This window comes from Entelurus aequoreus, linkage group LG07, assembly GCF_033978785.1.
Source record: "Entelurus aequoreus isolate RoL-2023_Sb linkage group LG07, RoL_Eaeq_v1.1, whole genome shotgun sequence".
In the NCBI taxonomy this organism is placed as follows: domain Eukaryota; kingdom Metazoa; phylum Chordata; class Actinopteri; order Syngnathiformes; family Syngnathidae; genus Entelurus; species Entelurus aequoreus.
Window position 1 is genome coordinate 47,650,612 of NC_084737.1, and position 21,549 is coordinate 47,672,160.

The following is a 21,549-nucleotide window of genomic DNA, read 5'->3' on the forward strand; positions in this document are numbered from 1 at the left end:
GTCCAAAACATAAATCAATCCTTGAGCACTGAGGAACAGGCGAGGTAGGCATAAATATCCGCCTGATTGGCAACTGCCACCAGGTGTGCCCGGCTGCCAATCAGGGACAGGTGAGGAAAACGAGCACTCAGGGAGACATGCAGACAGATGGGAGACAAATGGAACACAAATGCGAGCGCTGACAGGAAATAAACATCAAACAAGGAAACACAAACACAAATGAAGTGACAGATCGTCACAGATTTTCCTCTTTTCTGACTTAAAAATATTGTTAAAATGTTGGATACTCATGTTAAACAATGCCGGAGTGTCACAAAATGCATTTGGACATGAGACTGCACTCAGCCAGGGATGCCTATGATGCTGTCTTTTTTTTCACAGTGGACCATTTTTCATTTCAAAGACTGATGGACGTACTTATGTGGGCATTTTCATATCTGCTGTCGGCCAGCCTGTTTTCAGATGTGTGAACATGATTGCACAAGGGTTTTCTAATCATCAATTAGCTTTCTGAGCCAATGAGCAAACACATTGTACCATTAGAACACTGGAGTGATAGTTGCTGGAAATGGGCCTCTATATACCTATGTAGATATTGCACCAAAAACCAGACATTTGCAGCTAGAATAGTCATTTACCACATTAGCAATGTATAGAGTGTATTTCTTTAAAGTTAAGACTAGTTTAAAGTTATCTTCATTGAAAAGTACAGTGCTTTTCTTTCAAAAATAAGGACATTTCAATGTGACCCCAAACTTTTGAACGGTAGTGTATAGCGCTTTTCTCTCAAAGCGCTTTTACATAATGAAACCCAACATCTAAGTTACATTTAAAACGAGTGTGGGTGGCACTGGGAGCAGGTGGGTAAAGTGTCTTGCCCAACACAACAGCAGTGACTAGGATGGCGGAAGCGGGGATCGAACCTGGAACCCTCAAGTTGCTGGCATGGCCACTCTACCAACCGAGCTATACCACCCCAAGTAGATTTATATTACAGAAGGAGGCAACTGGACTGGTTGCATATTCACCTTCGTAGTGTTAGACTCCACCCGCGTTCTTTTGCTGAACAGTCAAAGGGCGGATCTTCTGGAAACACATTTTCAACAAATTTTTCTTTAAAACAAGTCACAGGTAAATGTTACAGCGTTGGACTCATTCCTGCAAAAGCATGGTCAATTATTCTATGATATTATAAATTAAAAATAAATAAATAGAGATATATAAATCTGAGGCTAGTTCCTCATTTTCAAGATATTAACCTTTGTACCATTCTTCAGCAATTGAATACAGCTTGAACTTGAAGTTACACATTTTGAGCTATCATTCTTTCAGCCTTGTACCAATGATTAGATGTGCCAAAACACACATTGACTTCTCCAACAGATAATAGTCAGGCAGGACTGAAGGTCGAAGATGCCGCTGCATGTGTGTGTGGCCTTAATCAAACAGTTTGAAGTCACATGAAGTTCAGGACAGATGTGTGAATTCAAGTGTACTGTTGCTATACTATTCTAACAATAGGTACAGAGGCAGTTCACACTTACTGGGCCCGGACTGCTCTGTCATGTTGGGGGAGCTCCACGATAAGTGCGGCTCTGAACCCTGGTCATCTATACTTGGGAGAACAGACTTCTAAAGTAACTTCTTTGAGCTGACCTGTTAAAGACATGTTCAATTGGGTCCAGCAGCACTGCTGTTTGGATGTACAGTGTAAATCTTATTTCCCAGGCAACCTTTGACAAGTAAAGTACTCTATTCATATACTGTATCTTCAACTTTAGACTTATAAATAATTACAGAAGAACAGATCAATAATTCAAAAATCTTTGGTGGAACATTAAATCAGTGCAATCAGAGGAGCTGCGCTGCAGCACAAGCCTCATGGTATATTCAAAATGTTTAGTGAACATTAATATGAGAGTAGCTGTGAGGAATACAGATCTGACAGAGGAGGGAAATGATCTAGAAATCAGTCAGAGGAGACAGGCTTTAGTGATGACAGCCATAAAGATTACAGCATAAGATATGAATGATTCAAAATGGTTCAGCAATATTAAAATTCATTGTGTCTTTTAGGGCTGTTTCGACTTGGGATTTTCATAGTCGAATCTGATCCATAAGATTTTACCAGAGCTAGGTAGTAGCGTGCTAAATTTATTCGGTTATATTTACTTAAGTAACTTTTCAGGTAAATAGTACTTGAGTATTTTTGTGAAGAAAAAACGCTACTATAACTCCGATCCTTTGATTTTAAGTCTGATCGCTATATTTATTTGCATAAATATGACACTAATTTATTTATTTATTTATTATTATTATTTTTTAAATTTAATTTATTTTTTAATTAATCAATCCAACAAAATAATACACAATAATAACATAATAATGCAATTCCAAAACCAAACCCTGCCCACCAACATTCAGAATAGCAATAAACAGAGCAATTGAGAGGACACACAAACATGACACAAAACAATCCAAAAGTAGTCAAACAAAAATGAATAATATCAACAACAGTATCAATATTAACAATAATTCCAACATAGCAGTGATTAGAAATCCCACATTGACATTATCATCACAGCCATTTATAAAAAAATTAAAACATTTAAAAAATGAACAACAGTGTCACAGTGGCTTACACTTGCATCGCATCTCATAAGCTTGACAACATATTGTGTCCAATATTTTAGGTTCATTTAATAGTTAAAACAAATTTAAATAATGGATCCCATATTCCAATATATGAGTCATTATTATCTAAACTAAATGCACTTTTTTCTACTGATATCATTTCCATAGCTTGTGTGTACCAGTCAGTATGAGTCGGACTATCAACATCTATCCATTTTTTTAGTATTATCCTTTTTGTTATGATGCATACTGAAAGAAATGCATTTTTACTCTTTGATGACACGTTACTAAATGGATGCAGATCACCAAGAATACAAGTTTGCAGTGTCATTGGGATGTTTATATTTGACACTAATTTATAATGTATTGATTAATGCTTGTAAAGACAAATTGTTTGACACATCAGAGACTTTTTCCACGGGCACTGTCATCTCTCCATTTCAATGTCAATTGTTTGGCTTTCCGTCTGAATTGTGCTCCTTACCACCTGTGCGATTGAGTTTGACACCCCTCATCCTGAGGAAGTAAACATCGTAACAAGGTTTTCCGTTGTTGAACCTGCGGAACTTTCATTACTTTTACAGTTGGAAGAGGGAAACAGTGAGGGAGGCTTCCTGCCTGCTGCGAGGTTAATAGTTGAATCAGACTCCTCCGAATAGAATCGTCGACTATTCATGGCTTGTTCTTGCCTTCTCAGGGCACCGCAGTCCGTTGTGCTGTGTTTCAGTGATCTTCTGTGGCCGGTTGTTTCCTGGTGGAGTTGGTGGCACCATATGCTGAGTTCAGCGATTACTCCCTCTCAAGGAGCATTCTGACCGGAGCCTTACAAAGTCCAGGTGTCGACGGTAGAGAACTGTTTTTCAATTAGAATTGTTTGGATGACAATTCTAATTGATCTGGCAGATTTTGGTCCATCTACGGATCACATCCTTGAGGGATGTATTTGATGGCTCGTCATTTAAGGGCGGAGGGTTGTTCGGGTGTGCTGGAGCATTGGATGTCTGGACGTGCGCCGGTGTCGTGCGGAATTCTGTATACCTGAAATATTTTGTATTCCCTGCCGCGGGAGCGCACATGGGGCCGAAGCTCTGATCCTTGTTCAGACAGCGGCAACACTTCCGTGTTATTAGCAATGTCACTGATATAAAATGTGGATTATTACGACCATGCTTTGATTGTAATAAATGTTGTTGGTGTAACATGTGACATTCTTACCCGAATAAATGCTTTTGATAATCTGTACATGACATGTTGTACTTGTATTCACATCGCTGCAAAAGCTTCTCTATTGTATACGGTGTACTGCTGCAAAGCGGCTGTCAGCCTGCTATTTTCTACAAATGACATTAACAACATCCTGTAATTTGGTTTGTTGTTTATTTAATCTTCTGATAGATTAAAAAATAACACCGATACAATGGGAACAAACTCTACAGAGTAGACGTAATTCCATGTTAAAAAAACACATATTTTATGCCAGAAAATATGTGTCCCACGTACGTCTATTTTTCTTAAGCTATGTACTAACATCACGTGTCTTGTAGCTAACTTAGCTACGAGACCTCCTATCTGCTCATCGCAACCCGAGCTCACCTGTGCTCCAGCGATCGGCGGCTCCACAGAGGACTTCACCCTGTTCATCGACACGGTCGGCGGTGGAGGACGACCCAGACATCGATGAAGACAGCGGCCCGGCGGCGAACAGCACGGCGGCGAACAGCACGGCGCCGAACAGCACGGCGGCGGTCAACGAGGTGACTGTCGACATCAACACTGCGGAGGTCCTCCTGGCCTCTCAAGAGGCCCTGGGGGTCTTCACCGCGTCACCTGGAACCCCCAAGGCCTACACAGGATACAGGGGATTCTTTGTACAAACCTGGTCTTTGTTCTCAGCATCACCAAAACCCGCGAAACTTCTTCAACTATGCCCCTCCCCCATTACCTGGCCGTTGAACAATGTGCCTCTCTCCCCCTCCCCCAAGTCTCTCCACACAAACAGTGAATTGGACTGCAATACAACTCCATCTTCTGGACAGTACCTCTCCCCAGCGGACTCTGATGTTATTTTTGGTTCCAGTGGGCTACATATCATCCACCTTAATGTGAACAGTCTCTCTGGAACTAAACTCGACCAAATCAGAGAAATGTTCCACAACAATAAGGTAAAAATCTTGTGTTTCTCTGAAACTAAATTAGATCAAAGTGTTTCTGACTCAGAGATAGAGATAGAAAACTTCTCGGTTATCAGAAAGGACATGAATAAACATGGTGGTGGTGTTTCACCAGGATATTAAATACATAACTCGCACCGATCTTAACCACAATAACCTTGAATCTGTGTGGGCAGAAATCAAATTCACAAACGCTAAGCCGGTACTGATAGGGACTGTCTACAGACCCCTAATTAGAGTGATTTCTATGGTGCTCTCGAGGAGTGCTTAGCTGGTGTAGACAACGTGGAGAAAATTATAACTGGAGATCTGAACACAGATATTCAAATTCCAATCCGGCTTCAGAACTAACCACTCCACTGACACATGCCTTCTCTATCTGACCGACCACATCAAACATGAGGTGGACGCGGGCAAATACTGCGGCATGGTCATGCTGGACCTTCAGAAGGCCTTTGACACCGTTAACCACGTTATACTGTTGGATTAGCTCAGAGCAATCGGATTTGATAAAACCTCATCAAGCTGGATGCAATCTTACTTGGAGGGGAGGAAACAGGTGGTAGAGTTGAACGGCACCGTGTCCCCCCCCCCCTCTCAGTAAACTGTGGAGTCCCCCAAGGCAGTATATTAGGGCCTTTACTGTTCCTAATATACATAAACAACATGTCATCAGCATGCGACTGTGAATTGTTCTTGTTTGCGATGACTCGGCCGTGCTGGTATCCGACAAGGACACGTCACAGGTGGAGAAAATCCTCAATGCTGAACTCTGTAGAATTTGCACCTGGCTCGCTGACAACAAGCTATCCATACAATTGGGTATAATGGAATCCATCCTATTTGGGTCCCACATCAACCTGAAGAAAGTCAATGACTTCACTATAAAAGTGGGTGACATTGTTATCACCAGGAAAGATGAGGTCACCTACCTAGGTTCCATTCTAGAGGCTAATGTTTCCTGTGATACAATGGCAACCAAGGTAATCAAAAAAGTCAACCAACGAACGATATTTCTCTATAGAATCTCCTCTCTGGTCAACAAAAGCACCATCAAGATTCTGGCGGGAACTCTCGTTCAACCCTTTTTCGATTACGCATGCACCTCCTGGTACCCTAGCACCTCCAAAACCCTCAAATCTAGACTCCAAACATCCCAGGACAAGCTAGTCAGATTACTTCTAGACCTCCACCCCAGATCACACCTCACTCCTACCCACTTCTCCGAAGTGGGCTGGCTCAGGGTGGAGGACAGAGTAAAACAACTTGCACTGAGCCTAGTCTATAAAATCCGCTACACCTCCCTGATACCGAAGTACATGTCAAACTACTTCCTTAACGTAAATGACCGCCATAACCACAACACCAGGGGGAGCTCCACTAACCACGTTAAACCAAGATTCCGATCTAACAAAGGTCTTAACTCATTCTCTTTCTATGCCACATGAATTAGAAATGCACTCCCAACAGGTGTAACAGAAAGGGCATCTCTATCCTCCTTCAAAACCGCACTAAAAGAACACCTCCAGGCAACTTCAACCCTAAACTAACACCCTCCCTTCCTCATCATACCTCTTTGGATTGTAAATAATCAAATGTAAATAATCAAATGTAGTCACTTTTTCTTATATTTTCTGATCTCTCTCTCTGTGTTCACTACTTGCTGTACATATCCTACCAAGTCAGTACTACACTGTTCCAATGTCCATTTCTCTGATGATGCAATTGTTGATGACTGAAGTGTTGATACCAACCAAACCTAAACCCCCCTCCATATCCCACACCCCGGATTGTAAATAATGTAAATAATTCAATGTATATACTCTGATGATTATCTTGTGTGATGACTGTATTATGAAAATAGTATATATCTGTATCATGAATCAATTTAAGTGGACACCGACTTAAACAAGTTGAAAAACGTATTCGGGTGTTACCATTTAGTGGTCAATTGTACGGAATACGCACTTCACTATGCAATCTACTAATAAAAGTTTCAATCAATCAATCAAACGTGGATTATATGTACAGACTTGGAGTCGTACAGAGCGGGTGAATTAGGACTCATTTTATTAGTTACATAAAAAAGTTAGTAGGGGATTTCTGTGCTGCGATAACATGTGTTCCCTTCCATTTTCCTCAATTGATGTACTAACTTCATGTGGATTGCTCTGTACATACTTAGCATCATCAACAACAAAACGTGTACATTTGGACTCATTGTGTTAATCACAGATCAAGTTAGTGGGGGATAAGCATTGTTTCAGCATATGTGTCTCCAGAAAACATATCAGTCAAGGTTGCCAGATGGGGATTGACAGAAGCTCAAAATTGTTGTCTTTGAGGAAGATTATCCTGCATACCCGATTAGACGTTGCTTAGCAATTTCTGACAGTGTGTACTATATCATATAATTCAGTTTTAACTTTAAATAAATAACAGCATTGTTAAAAAAAAAAAAGATGACACTAGTAGAATAACCAGTGAACAACGTACAAAAGGAGGCGCATCAAATCTTTTATTTGATGATATTCTTGTATGAAAACGCTTAAATTATCATACATTATGTGATTTTTGGAAATTACAGTTCAAATATTTTATGTCTGGCAACGTCGTAAAGACAAATTTCCCAAACTGTACCTGCATACACCAAGTGATTTCTTCATTCAAGAGGCAATTTGCGCCTTTCGACATTTTTTGAGTAGAAAGGGGAGACAACTTTTGCTTATTGAAATTTTGTTAAAATAGTAAGGTTAGAAATGTTATGATCCGTTTCCCAGATCATGTTTTGTTCTGTTTGTTTTGACTACCTCAGTTCTGTTTTCTGTATCCCTGGGTTTCTGTTTCAGTTGCCATGACTGCAGATTAGTTTCACCTGCCTCTGATTAGTGTTTGGGACGCTCACCTGCTCCTGGGCACTAATCAGAGAGCTATTTATTCCCGTTTCTCTCCACAATCAGTCTGGCTTCCTTGTTTGCATCACGCAACAGCTGGCGACTGCCATAGTTTTTGATTCCTGTTTATATGCTAGCTCCCGCGCTAGCCCCCTTAGCTTTGCCTCCTGTGCTATTGGCACACTTTTGTTTTTCCTGCATTTCCTGCATGATTTATGTAAATAAATCATTTCCTACCTGCACGCTGTCTACGGAGTTTTCCATCTGCATCTTGAACGACCTCCGCATAACCATGCGACCAAGTTGTTACAAGAAATAGATCCAACATGTTTTAAAAACATCTTGAAATGTTTAGCTGAAAAACAGTATCCTCCAAATATTACAAAACGAGAGAAGTTTTTACTTCGACGCTAATGTCAGCTGTATGACGTTGAAGGTAAAATAATAATCATTTTTCAAATGTGCCAGTTTCGCAATGTTTGCATGAACAACTTTTGTAATATCTGTAGTCAACTATTAATATTGTTTCAAGCAAACTGTATCACAATTATGCATACTATCAAAAACGATGATGAAATTCAGCCCAACTCTTAAAACAAACACAAAAAATTGTGGTATTTTCTATTTTTAAGGAGGTGAGCTCCTTTATTGGAGCAGCAAAGGTGAAAAGTGGTCTGTGGGGCTGATGAGGCCAATCACATCTTTCAAGATTGTCATGCCAGCCCGACTGGAGTTCACTGTGGTCAAACAAAAACAATTGAGGCCATCTCTAAACGGTTTTACTGGCCAGGGATGTCGTTGGACGTAAAGCAGTAGGTAAGTCAGCCCTTAAATGAAATCACTTGTGAATATTATATAATTACTATATAATAATATGTATGATATGTCATAAGGTTACTCAGTGCTCAGCGTGTCAGGCGAGCAGTCACTGACTGCATCAAAACGCCCACAGAATTAATTCCCATCAAGGTGAGTTCAGCCGAAAAAGACCAAAATATTTTTTCATAGAAACTTTTGAAATATTGCTTGTGTTGTAGAAAAATAAAAAAAGACGCTGTGTTTATTGTTTTATTTGTCATTTTACTTACATGAAATTGTATTTGTGAAATAATACTATTTAGCAACAACAACAATGTAGGGTGTATTGCAATACATATTTTTAAAACTTCAATTATTTGTCTTTCAGATTCGGTAAATGATAAATAAATGATAAATGGGTTGTACTTGTATAGCGCTTTTCTACCTTCAAGGTACTCAAAGCGCTTTGACAGTATTCCCACATTTACCCATTCACACACACATTCACACACTGATGGCGGGAGCTGCCATGCAAGGCGCTAACCAGCAGCCATCAGAGGCAAAGGGTGAAGTGTCTTGCCCAAGGACACAACGGACGTGACTAGGAAGGTAGAAGGTGGGAATTGAACCCCAGTAACCAGCAACACTCCGATTGCTGGCACAGCCACTCTACCAACTTCGCCACGCCACTTTATGGTGAGATGTTTGTTTGCTGTGGTTCCACCAAGAATGCTTTCAAGGGCCACCTTCAGCAGAAAAAGTTTTATTTGCATTGCATGTAAATGATTTTAGTAGAGCTGTCGATGATTGTTTTTTTAAAATGAGAATATTCACACATTGGTATTTTGATAATTCATGAATAATCACAGGTGTTTACTCTCTTATTTTGACAGCCCTAGTTCCTAGTAATATGAAGAGATTGTTAAACTTTTGTGCCAATGTGTTGTGTTTGATGTTGTTATTTATCTTGATATTGTTTGTATGACTATTGCTAAGTATGAGAGGCATTTTTAATGTTGTAATAAAGTGTATTTTTGGCTTGATGTAACAATAATAACCTTTTCATTATTGTTTTATAGGTTGAGCATCACATGAAACACATCTTGCAAAAAAGAACAATAATATGCTGAAATATTATGTATCCCCTACTAACTTTTTTGTGATGAACAAAATGAGTACAAATGTACAAGTTTTGTTGTTGATGATGCTAAGTATGTACAGAATAAACCACATGAAGTTAGCACATAAATTGAGGAAAATAGAAGGGGGGCACACTTTATGGCAGCAAAAAAATATGCTGAAATATTATGTATCCCCTACATACTTTTTTTTATAATTAATGACATGAGTCTAAATGTACAAATTAAGCTGTAAATGATACTAAAAGTGTACAACATAATCCACATGAAGTTAGTACATCAATTGAGGAAAATAGAAGGGAACAAATGTTATGGCAGTACAGAAATATGCAGAAACATGATGTATCCCTTACTAACTTTTTTCTGTAATAATAAAATTAGTCCAAATTCATCCGTTCTGTATAATTCCAAGTATGTACATATAATCCATGTGATCTTAGTACATAGTTTAAGGAAAACAGACGTACGTGGAACACATCTTTTCTGGGATAAAATACGTGTTTTTTTTGTTTGTTTTTTTAACATTGATTTATGTCTACTATGTAGTGTTTGTTCCCATTATATTGGTGTTATCTTTTAATCTGTCAGAAGACGAAATAAATAACAAACCAAATTACAGGATGTTCTTAATGTAATTTGCAGAAAATAGCAGGCTGACAGCCGCTTTGTGGCATTACATCGTATACAATAGAGAAGCTTGTGCAGCGATGTGAATACAAGTACTACACATAATGTACAGATGATCAAAAGCATTTATTCGTGTAGGAATGTCGCATGTTACACCAGCAACATTTTTGACAATCAAAGCCTGATCGTAATAATCCACATTTTGTATCATTGACATCGCTAATAACACGGAAGTGTTGCCGCTGTCTGATCAAGGAACAGAGCTCCGCACCCATGCGCGCTCCCGCGGCAGGGGATACAAAATATTTCAGGGATACAGAAGTTTGCACGACACCAGGTTGGGATCGCCTGCAGAGGTCATGGTGAAATTTGGCTTTTTCTAGGGTTTTGCTGGGGGCCTGATGTCCCAAGCTTTTTTGTGAGTAGTGCATTTTAAGCACAGGAAAAGAACAAACGTATTTGTAATTTCTGTCATATGGGGAAGGGGTAGGAGTATATAAGCTATGCTTCTTACCTACTCCTCTCCGCACATGTTAAACTGTAAACAATTCTGATGTGACTTAGTAAGCATATTCAAAATAAACTACTGTACTACTATTCTGACACACCCCTTGTCTATTATTCAAAATAAACTACTGTACTACTATTCTGAGACACCCCTTGTCTATTATGCATATTTGATATTGTTTTAAAGGCCTATTGAAACCCACTACTACCGACCACGCAGTCTGATAGTTTATATATCAATGATGAAATCTTAACATTGCAAACATGCCAATACGGTCGGGTTAGATTCGTAAAGTGCAATTTTAAATTTCCCGCAAAATATTTTGCTGAAAACGTCTCGGTATGATGACGTTTGCGCGTGACATCACGGATTGTGCGGACATATTGGGACAGCATTGTGGCCAGCTGTTAAGTCGTCTGTTTTCATCGCAAAATTCCACAGTATTTTGGACATCTGTGTTGGTGAATCTTTTGCAATTTGTTTAATGAACAATGAAGACAGCAAAGAAGAAAGCTGTAGGTGGGATCTGTGTATTAGCGGCCGGCTGCAGCAACACAACCAGGAGGACTTTGAGTTGGATAGCAGACGCGCTACTGTGAGTACGCAGCTTTGGCTTCCAAACATTTGATCGCTTGCCCGTACATGCGTGCCGCTATGTGCATGTCACGTACGTAACTTTGGGGAAATATATGTGCTGTATGAACTTTACGGAGGTGAACGGTACTTTGGGCTGTGGGATTGAGTGTGTTGTGAGGGTGTTTGAGTTGTATTGGTGGGTTATATGGACGGGAGGGGGGAGGTGTTTGTTATACAGATTAATTTGTGGCATATTAAATATAAGCCTGGTTGTGTTGTGGCTAATAGAGTATATATATGTCTTGTGTTTATTTGCTGTTTTAGTCATTCCCAGCTGAATATCAGGTCCCACTCGCCTCTCACAGCATCTTCCCTATCTGAATCGCTTCCACTGCCCTCTAATCCTTCACTCTCACTTTCGTCATCCACAAATCTTTCATCCTCGCTTAAATTAATAGGGTAATCGTCGCTTTCTCGGTCCGAATCGCTCTCGCTGCTGGTGGCCATGATTGTAAACAATGTGCAGATGTGAGGAGCTCCACAACCTGTGACGTCACGCTACTTCCGGTACAGGCAAGGCTTTTTTATCAGCGACCAAAAGTTGCGAACTTTATCGTCGATGTTCTCTGCTAAATCCTTTCAGCAAAAATATGGCAATATCGCGAAATGATCAAGTATGACACATAGAATGGACCTGCTATCCCCGTTTAAATAAGAACATTTCATTACAGTAGGCCTTTAATTATTAGGTCATCAAGACATACTTCTTGGCAGAATATAATTTTCTGAGGCTCAGACTTTGGATGAATGGCTTTTTGTATCAAATATCAACAGTAACACTACTGGTGCACATGCTGAACATCCATTGCTGTAGCAATTCTTCATGTGTTCTTGGTGAGAAGAAAATAGTTATTTCTTGGACTACTACAGGTAAGTGGTATATTCAGTAGGATCTTATGAATGAATGAATGAATGAATGAATGAATGAATGAATGAATGAATGATCTTTATTGTCATTGTGCATGTACAGGTACAGGTTCAACGAAATTTAGGTTGCTTCCCTAAGGTGCTTTGCATTTTTCTAGATTAGAAACCACACAATATACAAAAACAACACAATATACACAATATGCAATATGGCCTAAGACCACTCTAAGAGGCAATGTAAAACAACGAGACAGTAAAAAGTATAAAGTGACTAGTGAACTGACTAGAGAGGAGTAATGCTGGTTCCCAGTGTGCTGAGGGGGTGGGAGTCAGCATTTCCTACCTCCTATGCTGTGCAGGCATTTTATTTTGGATTAAAATATGTAAATAAATATGATAAATATTGTCCAGTTGGCGTGTAATCGCTGATTGCACAGTCCCGGATCGTGATTGACCGGTGGCATGAGTTTTTTTTTTTTTTAAATGTATTTATTTTTTTACATTTCAGCTGCGTTTAGTGCAGTTATGGCCCGGGGGTAGAAACTGTTCTTTAATCTATTTGTGCGGGTTCGCATGGTTCTGAAACGTCTGCCGGAAGGCAGCCGATCAAAGTGGCTGTTGCCTGGGTGGGATGGGTCCTTGAGTATGTTGGCTGCCTTCTTCAGGCAGCGGGTGTTGTACAGTTCTTCCAGGGAGGGGAGGGGGCACCCGATGATTTTTTGGGCCGATTTGACGACCCTCTGGAGAGCTTTCCTCTCTGCTGCTGTGCAGCTGCAGAACCATACGCAAATGCAGTATGTGAGGATGCTGTCCACAGAACAGCGGTAGAAGGACACCAGTAGATCCTGTCTCAGGTGGAGATTCCTGAGTACTCTCAAGAAGTAGAGCCTCTGCTGTGCCCTCTTGACGATAGCCGTGGTGTTGGTCCTCCAGGACAGGTCCTCCTCCAGGTGAACTCCCACGAAGTGTAGGGATGAGACTCTTTCCACACAGCCCCCGTCGATGTACAGTAGTTTTTCTCCTCCTGCTGTCCAAGATCACTTCCTGGGTCTTGAGCTGGTTCAGCTTCAGGTTGTTCGCCCTGCTCAACACTGCCAGCTGCTCCACCTCGTCCCGGTATGCCGTCTCGTCGACCCCAGAGATGCAGCCCACCACCGTTGTGTCATCGGCAAACTTTATGATGTGATTGCCGGGGTGGGTGGCTGTGAAGTCGTGGGTGTAGAGTGAGTAGAGCAGGGGGCTCAGCACGCAGCCCTGAGGTGAGCCGGTGCTGAGACTGAGTGCTGTGGAGGTGTGGGTACCCATCCTCACCCTCTGACGGCGGTCAGTCAGGAAGTCTTTAACCCAGAGACAGGTGGGGTTGGATATTCCGAGGTCTGCTAGCTTGGTCACCAGTCTGTCAGGTAAGATGGTATTAAATGCAGAGCTGAAGTCTACAAAGAGCAGCCGTACATAGCTCCCCCCCTCCATGTGGGACATGGCGGAGTGGAGAGCCGTAGCGATGGCGTCCTCCGTAGACCTGTTGGCTCGGCAGGCAAACTGATGGGGGTCCAATGCGGGTGGTAGGGATGAGAGGATGTGGGTCCGGACCAGTTTCTCGAAACACTTCATTGTGATAGAAGTGAGTGCCACTGGCCGGTAGTCGTTCAGACAGCTGACAGTTTTTTTCTTTTTGGGGACCGGGATGATGGTGGAGGTTTTCAGGCAGGATGGGACGGTGGCCTGGGACAGGGACAGGTTGAAGATGTCGGTGAGGACACCAGTCAGCTGATCAGCGCAGTCTCTCAGCACCCGTCCGGAGACGCCGTCCGGTCCCGCAGCCTTCCTCGGGTTCACGGCTTTCAGTGTGCGTCTGACCTCGTGCTCCGTCACTGAAAGGGTGAGGCTGCTGTGGTCTGTCGAGTGAGGTGTGACTGCTGATTGAGGTGTGGCTGTTGGGTGAGGTGTTGCTCCTGAGTGAGGTGTGACTGCTTCTGATGGTGTTACCTCAAAGCGGGCGTAGAAGGAGTTCAGCTCCTCTGGCAACCGGGGGTCTCCCCTGCCGGCCGGGGGGTTGCTGGGCCTGTAGTTGGTCATGTGCTGGACCCCCTGCCATACCCTCCTGGAGTCGTTGCTTTGGAAGCAGTCCTCAATCTTTGTTTTGTAGTCCCCCTTAGCCTCCCTGATACCACGCTTCAGGCTGGCTCTGGCAGTGCTGTAGAGCTCCCCGTCGCCAGATCTGAACGCGGTGTCCCTCTCCCTCAGCAGCCTCTGCACCTCTCTCGTCATCCCCGGCTTTGTGTTGGAATAGACTCGGACGCGCTTATCCACAGTAACAGAGTCTGTGCAGTGTTTTATGTAGCCCAGTACTCCTGATGTGTATTTCTCCAGGTCCTCGTCTTCAAAGACCTCCCACGCAGTGGTGTCAAAGCAGTCTTGCAGCTTTTCAGTGGCACCTTCAGGCCAGGTTTTGATGGACTTTGTTGTGGTGGGAGCACTTATCCGGGTGGGGGTGTATGCTGGGATGAGTAGCAGGGATGTGTGGTCTGACTGGCCCATGTGTGCTAAAGGTTTAGCTCTGTAGCCCAGCTTAATATTGGAGTAAACCTTGTCCAGTGTGTTTTTGCCTCTTGTGGCACATTTTACATGCTGGTGTAGTTTGGGGAGCACTACCTTCAGGTTAGCATGGTTAAAGTCTCCTGCGATGATATGAGCAGCCTCCGGATACATGCTTTGTTGCTGGTTGATTGTATCATGCAGCTGACCTAGCGCCGTGCTAGCGTTAGCATCTGGCGCTATGTACACTGCGGTTAGCAACACGGCATTGTATTCCCTCGGCAGGTAAAAGGGCCAACATTTAATAGTCAGATATTCTAGATTAGGGGAACAGTGGCTACTCACAATGCTTGTGTGTGTTCCCCATGTGTCCTTTGCGAATATTAATAGTCCTCCTCCCCGCAATTTCCCTGTAGCCTCTTTTGTCCTGTTCAGGCGGTGTAGAGTGTAGCCTGTTAGCTCGGTAGCTAGGTCTGGGATGGATGAATGGAGCCAGGTTTCTGTGACTATTAGCATGCAGCTATTCCTCACGGTGGTGTTCGTTGCTACCTGTAGCCTCAGTTCGTCTATCTTGTTTGCAAGTGATCTTGCATTTGTGAGAAATATACTTGGCAGTGGTGGTTTGTTCGGTCGTTGTCTTAGCCTCTCCAGCAGACCAGCTCTGCAGCCTCATTTCTGTTTACGTTCTCTACGCCGCCTGCGGCGCTTTGTTCCGGGTATAGTGTACCATAGAGATCCGGGTTGTCTCGCAATTTCTTCCGGGATGTTGTTTACACGGATAAACTCGGCCGTGACGGCGTTTTCTCCGGGAGATCCGACTTCTATGAGATCCTGCCTGGTGTAGACGTTGTTTCCCCGACAGAATGTAAAAAGTAAAATAACAAAGACGTACATAAATAACATAAAAAAGCACCGAACGGGAGAGCGTTGAGCCTCTGCGACTAGTCGCGACGCCATCTTTATACGACTATTGTAAAAGTATGTATCTGGAGCATTAAGTATGTCCTGGCAAACTTTAGTAAAAAAGTATATATTCTTCAGCTTTAACATATGATGCCGTTGAGTCTCTTTACATTCATTGCTATGCAATAAAATATATAAGAATTATGTAGCAGTTCACGGTATCAGTACTATGTAAAGTAAACATGAAAAATGGATTGTGAGGGTGGAATGTTGAAGTGTAGCCCTCTGGCAATCATCTAACCAGTCATATGACTTTTGTGACATTATTACTATGATCACTTCCAGTTGCTTGTATGCCGTTAGTTCTTCTACTATACCTGGACAAGCTGGCCCAACAAGTAATTGCTGTGTCCGGTCCTGCAGCATAGCAACAAATGTGTCCTCTCTGTCTCGATAAGCATTCTCTCACGATGCATTCACACATGTCATTTTTGGTTTGGTGGAAAATAACTCTGTTGCATTTTCTCTGATAGTACAGTTGGTTCGACTAACTGTCAACTTCACCATCCGAACTTTGCACCAAACAAGTAGACTGACACCGATTTGAAGGCAACACGGACCCAAAGACACAGACCAGTGTTAAAATTACAGCAAAAAGCATGAAACTGCGCGTCTTTCTGCTCTCTTCCTCTTTGCGACAATTGTGTTCTTTTGAAAGTACAATTTACAAGCTTTTTTGTCAACTGTATGCTGGTAAATATAGCAGAACATAAAAATAACCCTGTATTCAACCCAGCAGATGACATTTTGGTTTAGAGCATGGGTGTCAAACTCTGGCCCGTGGGCCAAATTTGGCCCACTGAGTAATTTCATTTGGCCCTTGAGGCGATATCAAATTAACATTAGAGCTGGCCCACCGGTACTATACAGCGGCGATGCCGCTGTAACACCACATTCACCGCTAATACTCATACTTGCCAACCCTCCCGATTTTCCCGGGAGACTCTCGAATTTCAGTGCCCCTCCCAAAAATCTCCCGGGGCAACCATTCTCCCGATTTCCACCCGGTAAACATTCTTAGGGGCGTGTCTTAAAGGCACTGCCTTCAACGTCCTCTACAACCTGTCGTCACGTCCGCTTTTCTTCCATACAATCCGTGTGCCGGCCCAGTCACTTACTATATGCGGCTTTTACACACACACACAAGTGAATACATGCATACTTGGTCAACAGCCATTCAGGTCACACTGAGGGTGACCATATAAACAACTTTAACACTGTTACAAATATGCGCCACACTGTGAACCCACACCAAACAAGAATGACAAACACATTTCGGGAGAACATCCGCACCGTAACACAACATAAACACAACAGAACCAATTCCCTGAACCCCTTGCAGCACTAACTTTTCCGGGACGCTATAATATACACCACTGCTACCACTAAACCCCCCCCAACCAAGTTAATGTTGATATTTACCTCAGAGGGCTGCAAATAGAAAAGAGGCATTCAATTTTTTATTAAAATTGTATTTAATATACCATTGATGTTTTTTCGTTTGTTTTTTGAAAGTTTGATTTTGCACTATTAAGTTATATAAGCGTTGCTTGTTCCATATTCAGTGTTAAAGCAAATCAGTGTAGCAAACTGATAATTAACGTTTTATTCCTGCACTTTCTTTTGCTACTTCAAGGCTTGAATGTTTGATTCATTCATTATTGTTATTGTATTTTCAAATGTATTATTAGCCTGTGGAAAAAGTTTATTTTACCTCAGAAGGCTGCAAATAGAAAAGAGGCATTCAATTTTTATTTAAATTATATTTGATATGCCATTGATATTTTTTAATTCTTATTATTGTTATTTGAAACTTGATTTTGCACGTCACTATAAAGTTAATTAAGCCTTGCTTGTTCAATATTCAATGCAAAACTTGTTAGGGTCCCTATTAAAGGGTTAATTTGTTCAACCTTGGCCCGCGGCTTTGTTCAGTTTTAAATTTTGGCCCACTCTGTATTTGAGTTTGACACTCCTGGTTTAGAGTATTTCAATAATGTTTCACAAAAGTTGCATGGTCAAACCCCTAATCTGGTGAATGGCAATGGTTTAGTTTATTTTGAATAGGGCCGGGAGATATGGTTGTATTTGCATTGTATGTCTTTTGTTTTGCTCTTTTAGTTTTTTATTTCTGTTAGAGTGCCTTTTCTGAAAACACAACTTAGGAGATAAAATTGTGTTATCATAATTGAAATGTTGGCATAACATCATCTTATCATAATTGAAATATGAAGGAAGAGATGCAAAGCCAAACGAAAATATATTTCATTTTTGCCAGATTGATTCAGTTGGGAATGTTGAGTCATAATGTTTTCTATTCACACATGGGAATGCTGATGTTGTCACTGCCAAACGCATACAGTTTAATATCGAAAAAATGTGAGTGGCATGGAGACAAAGCTGTTTGTCAAATATGCATTTAAATAATTTTTTTCTATCATTAAAGTGTGATATATATTCTATACAAGTTATAATCAGTTTTCTGCATTTCAGCTCTCCATTATGCAGCCCACACATCAACATACATGCTGAAATGGAACTCTACTAACATATTGTTTTTTTTTTCATCTGACCTTTGTTGTTGTGTGTGTCCTCATTCCACTATGAGTGTGTGTATAAGTGAGGTGAAATTGAATTGCCCCCCTTGCTCACTCTTTTATTTATTGTGTTAGGCCAAAGCCTGTTTTGGACGCCTACACTAAATGGCAAATAAATGTATTGCACAATTTTCATTTCAAGTGTTTGTAAAACACAGTGAAACAGAAAATGTATCCCCATATGTGATCGAGAGATGTTGTTCTTGGAGGGAGCATGAACCATGATGATGATTGTGTTAAATGGGTTAGTAAATTCTGTATCTGCAGGAAGGTTGTGAAACTGGTGCCTCTTTTGGACCTTACATACTTATGTGTCCAAGAAAAATAAACAAACATCATTGAGGAGGATTAGCTTCATCTTGTTTTAAAATAACAGTAGTATATTTTGTTTAATTACGATCGAGAGGTCATTAGGTAATGGTTATTTAGCAAATTTTTTGTTGAATGAAAGCATTATATAAATACCCGGTAGCTCAAAAGTGCATGTCTCTGGCTTTGTATGTTGCCTGACAGTGAAAAGTATTTTTGGAGACTAATTACCAAAACATATAGATTGCAGCCCAATATTTTATTCAACAAAATCATGTTAATGATTATATTAATCATTTTGCAATAAATCTAAGCTTGTGCAAATGTTTACATTTCACACAGCAAGGCTGCATATGCACGGTCACTATACATTATATTGTACTAATATTACGACTCAAATATTTTTATAAGATAAACAACTATACAAAAATCCAATTTGTTGAGCCAATAATATATTTAAATCAACTTGTATGCATGCCAATTGCCCACAACAGCTTTACATTTTGTTCATGACTTTGTGTCATATAACAGAATGACTGCTTTGTATTAATTGACAAAATAAAAACATAAATAACGACTTAATTATTTAGACAAATATTTGACAAATAAAAGGCTAAAACGTGAACCCGTTTTCTTCATCCCAGCAACAGTTCTTGGTCACAGTGGTAATCTAAGTTGACAGTATGATTGGTCTAATATTGACATTCAGTTGTTGTTGTCTTTGTGTTAGATATGATTTACTTAGCCCTCAAAAACTAATCTTGCAACGATGCTCGACGTAATAAGCACACATTTGAAATTACTACCTTTTTCTTTGGTGTGGCCATGTCTATGATAATCCAACATGTGATCGTTTTAAATCATCATATTAATGAGCTAATTAGCATGGTCATTTGTAGATGATTGTGATCAGGGACAAGCGGTCAGGGAAGGAAGGTGAGGTAGAGCCACACTTGTCTTTATGCAAAAAAAAGGGATCGAGAAAGTTTACGTTCACGCCGTGATCCCTGCAAGTAACCGCGCTGCTCTACTCCATGGCAACGCGGCGAAACAAAAAACTTTCAACTCGGGTACCCTCCCGTTCTGGCGTCCAGGGGCAGTCTGGGCGGAGATCTGGTAGCAACACTGCTGCCGGTCTCCAACCAAGAATACTGCAACTGAACGTTGAAGGGCTCACAGATGCCAAAACATCCGTCATCGAGCACATGGCCCACACCACCCAAGCCATGGTAATCCTCCTTCAGGAAACCCACCGCCCAACAGCGGACAAGCTAGCGATCACCAACTTCACGCTAGCTGGGTCAATCCTGAGCAAGAAGCATGGCCTTGCCACGTTTGTCCACAACGATCTGAGCTGGACCCTCGCCGATCGATCACCGGACAACTCCGAGATCGAGTGGCTGCGAGTGGACGTTGGCGACATCAAAATTGTCAACGTCTACAAACCACCACCCTCACAACTCACGCCAGTGTCACTGCCAGTGCTTGAACCACCGTGTGTATATGCTGGTGATTTCAACTGCCGGCATACACGGTGGGGATACAGTACCACCTCACCGAGCGGGGAAACTCTTTCTGACTGGGCAGAGCGCAACTCGCTCAACCTTCTCTACAACCCGAAGGGCCCAGCCAGCTTTCACTCCGCTCGGCATAACACTGACACGAACCCTGACCTGGCTTTCGTGAGTGTCGGTGTGGACACCCAGCTCCCCGACAGACGTGTTCTAGGAATGTTCCCCAGGTCGCAACACCGACCGTCGCTGATATCGGTGCCCGACCTCGTGACAACAGTCCCGAGCGGACCGATGAAGCGATGGAACTTCCGGAAGGCCAATTGGAAACTCTATCGCCTCCATACCAACAAGTCCACACGGTGTCTCCCACCACCAGACACACCCAACGTGGACGAGGCATACCAGGACTTCTGTAGGGCACTAACATCTGCGGCCAAAAAAGCCATCCCACGCGGCCGGCGTAACAACTACAAACCATGCTGGGATGGCGAGTGCGAGACCCTCTACAGCGCCTTCCTCCGGGCTCCCTATGGCCCGGAGGCTAACAATTCAGCCACTGCCCTTCTTTCCACTCTTGGAAGGAAGAGGCACCAGCGCTGGAAAGAGGCAGTCCACTCCATCGACTTCTCGCACACTAGCCGTATCGCGTGGAGCACTTTGAACAACTTGACTGGTAGGTCTGAGCGCGCACCCCGAACATGCCCCGTTACCGCAAATGCTATTGCAGCACAGGTTGTGAAAAACGGGGCATATACCGGGATAAATCGAGATTTTTCCCGGGCGGTGCGCCAGGAAACTGCAGACCTCTGGAGGACAACAACATCTAGCGAGTGTAACATCTCCGGTGAGTTTTCACCGGAGGAGTTCACAGCTGCCCTCCAGTATACCAAACCAGGCAAGTCTGCTGGGCCTGACAACATCTGCCCAGAACTCGTGCTCCACACTGCCCCTGCAATGAAGTCCTGGCTGAGAGTTTTCCTGTCTTCTTGCCTGCGCCAACTCCGGATCCCCAGGATTTGGAGAAGGGCCACTGTTGTCGCTATCCCCAAGCCGAACAAGCCAAAGGATGACGTAACGAGCTACAGACCAATCTCGTTGCTCTGCGTCCCCTTTAAAGTCCTCGAGCGCTTGATTCACGCCCGTGTCGAGCCCATCATAGACCCCCACCTCCCCCGGGAGCAGGCGGGTTTTCGACGTGGGAAGTCCACGGTGGATCAGGTCGCCCTCCTTACCCAGGACATCGAGGACTGCTTTGAGGCGAAAAAGAAGGCCGGTGCCGTCTTCATAGACCTGACTGCTGCCTATGACACAGTCTGGCACCGCGGCCTCACCTGCAAACTTCTCCGCCTGCTTCCAG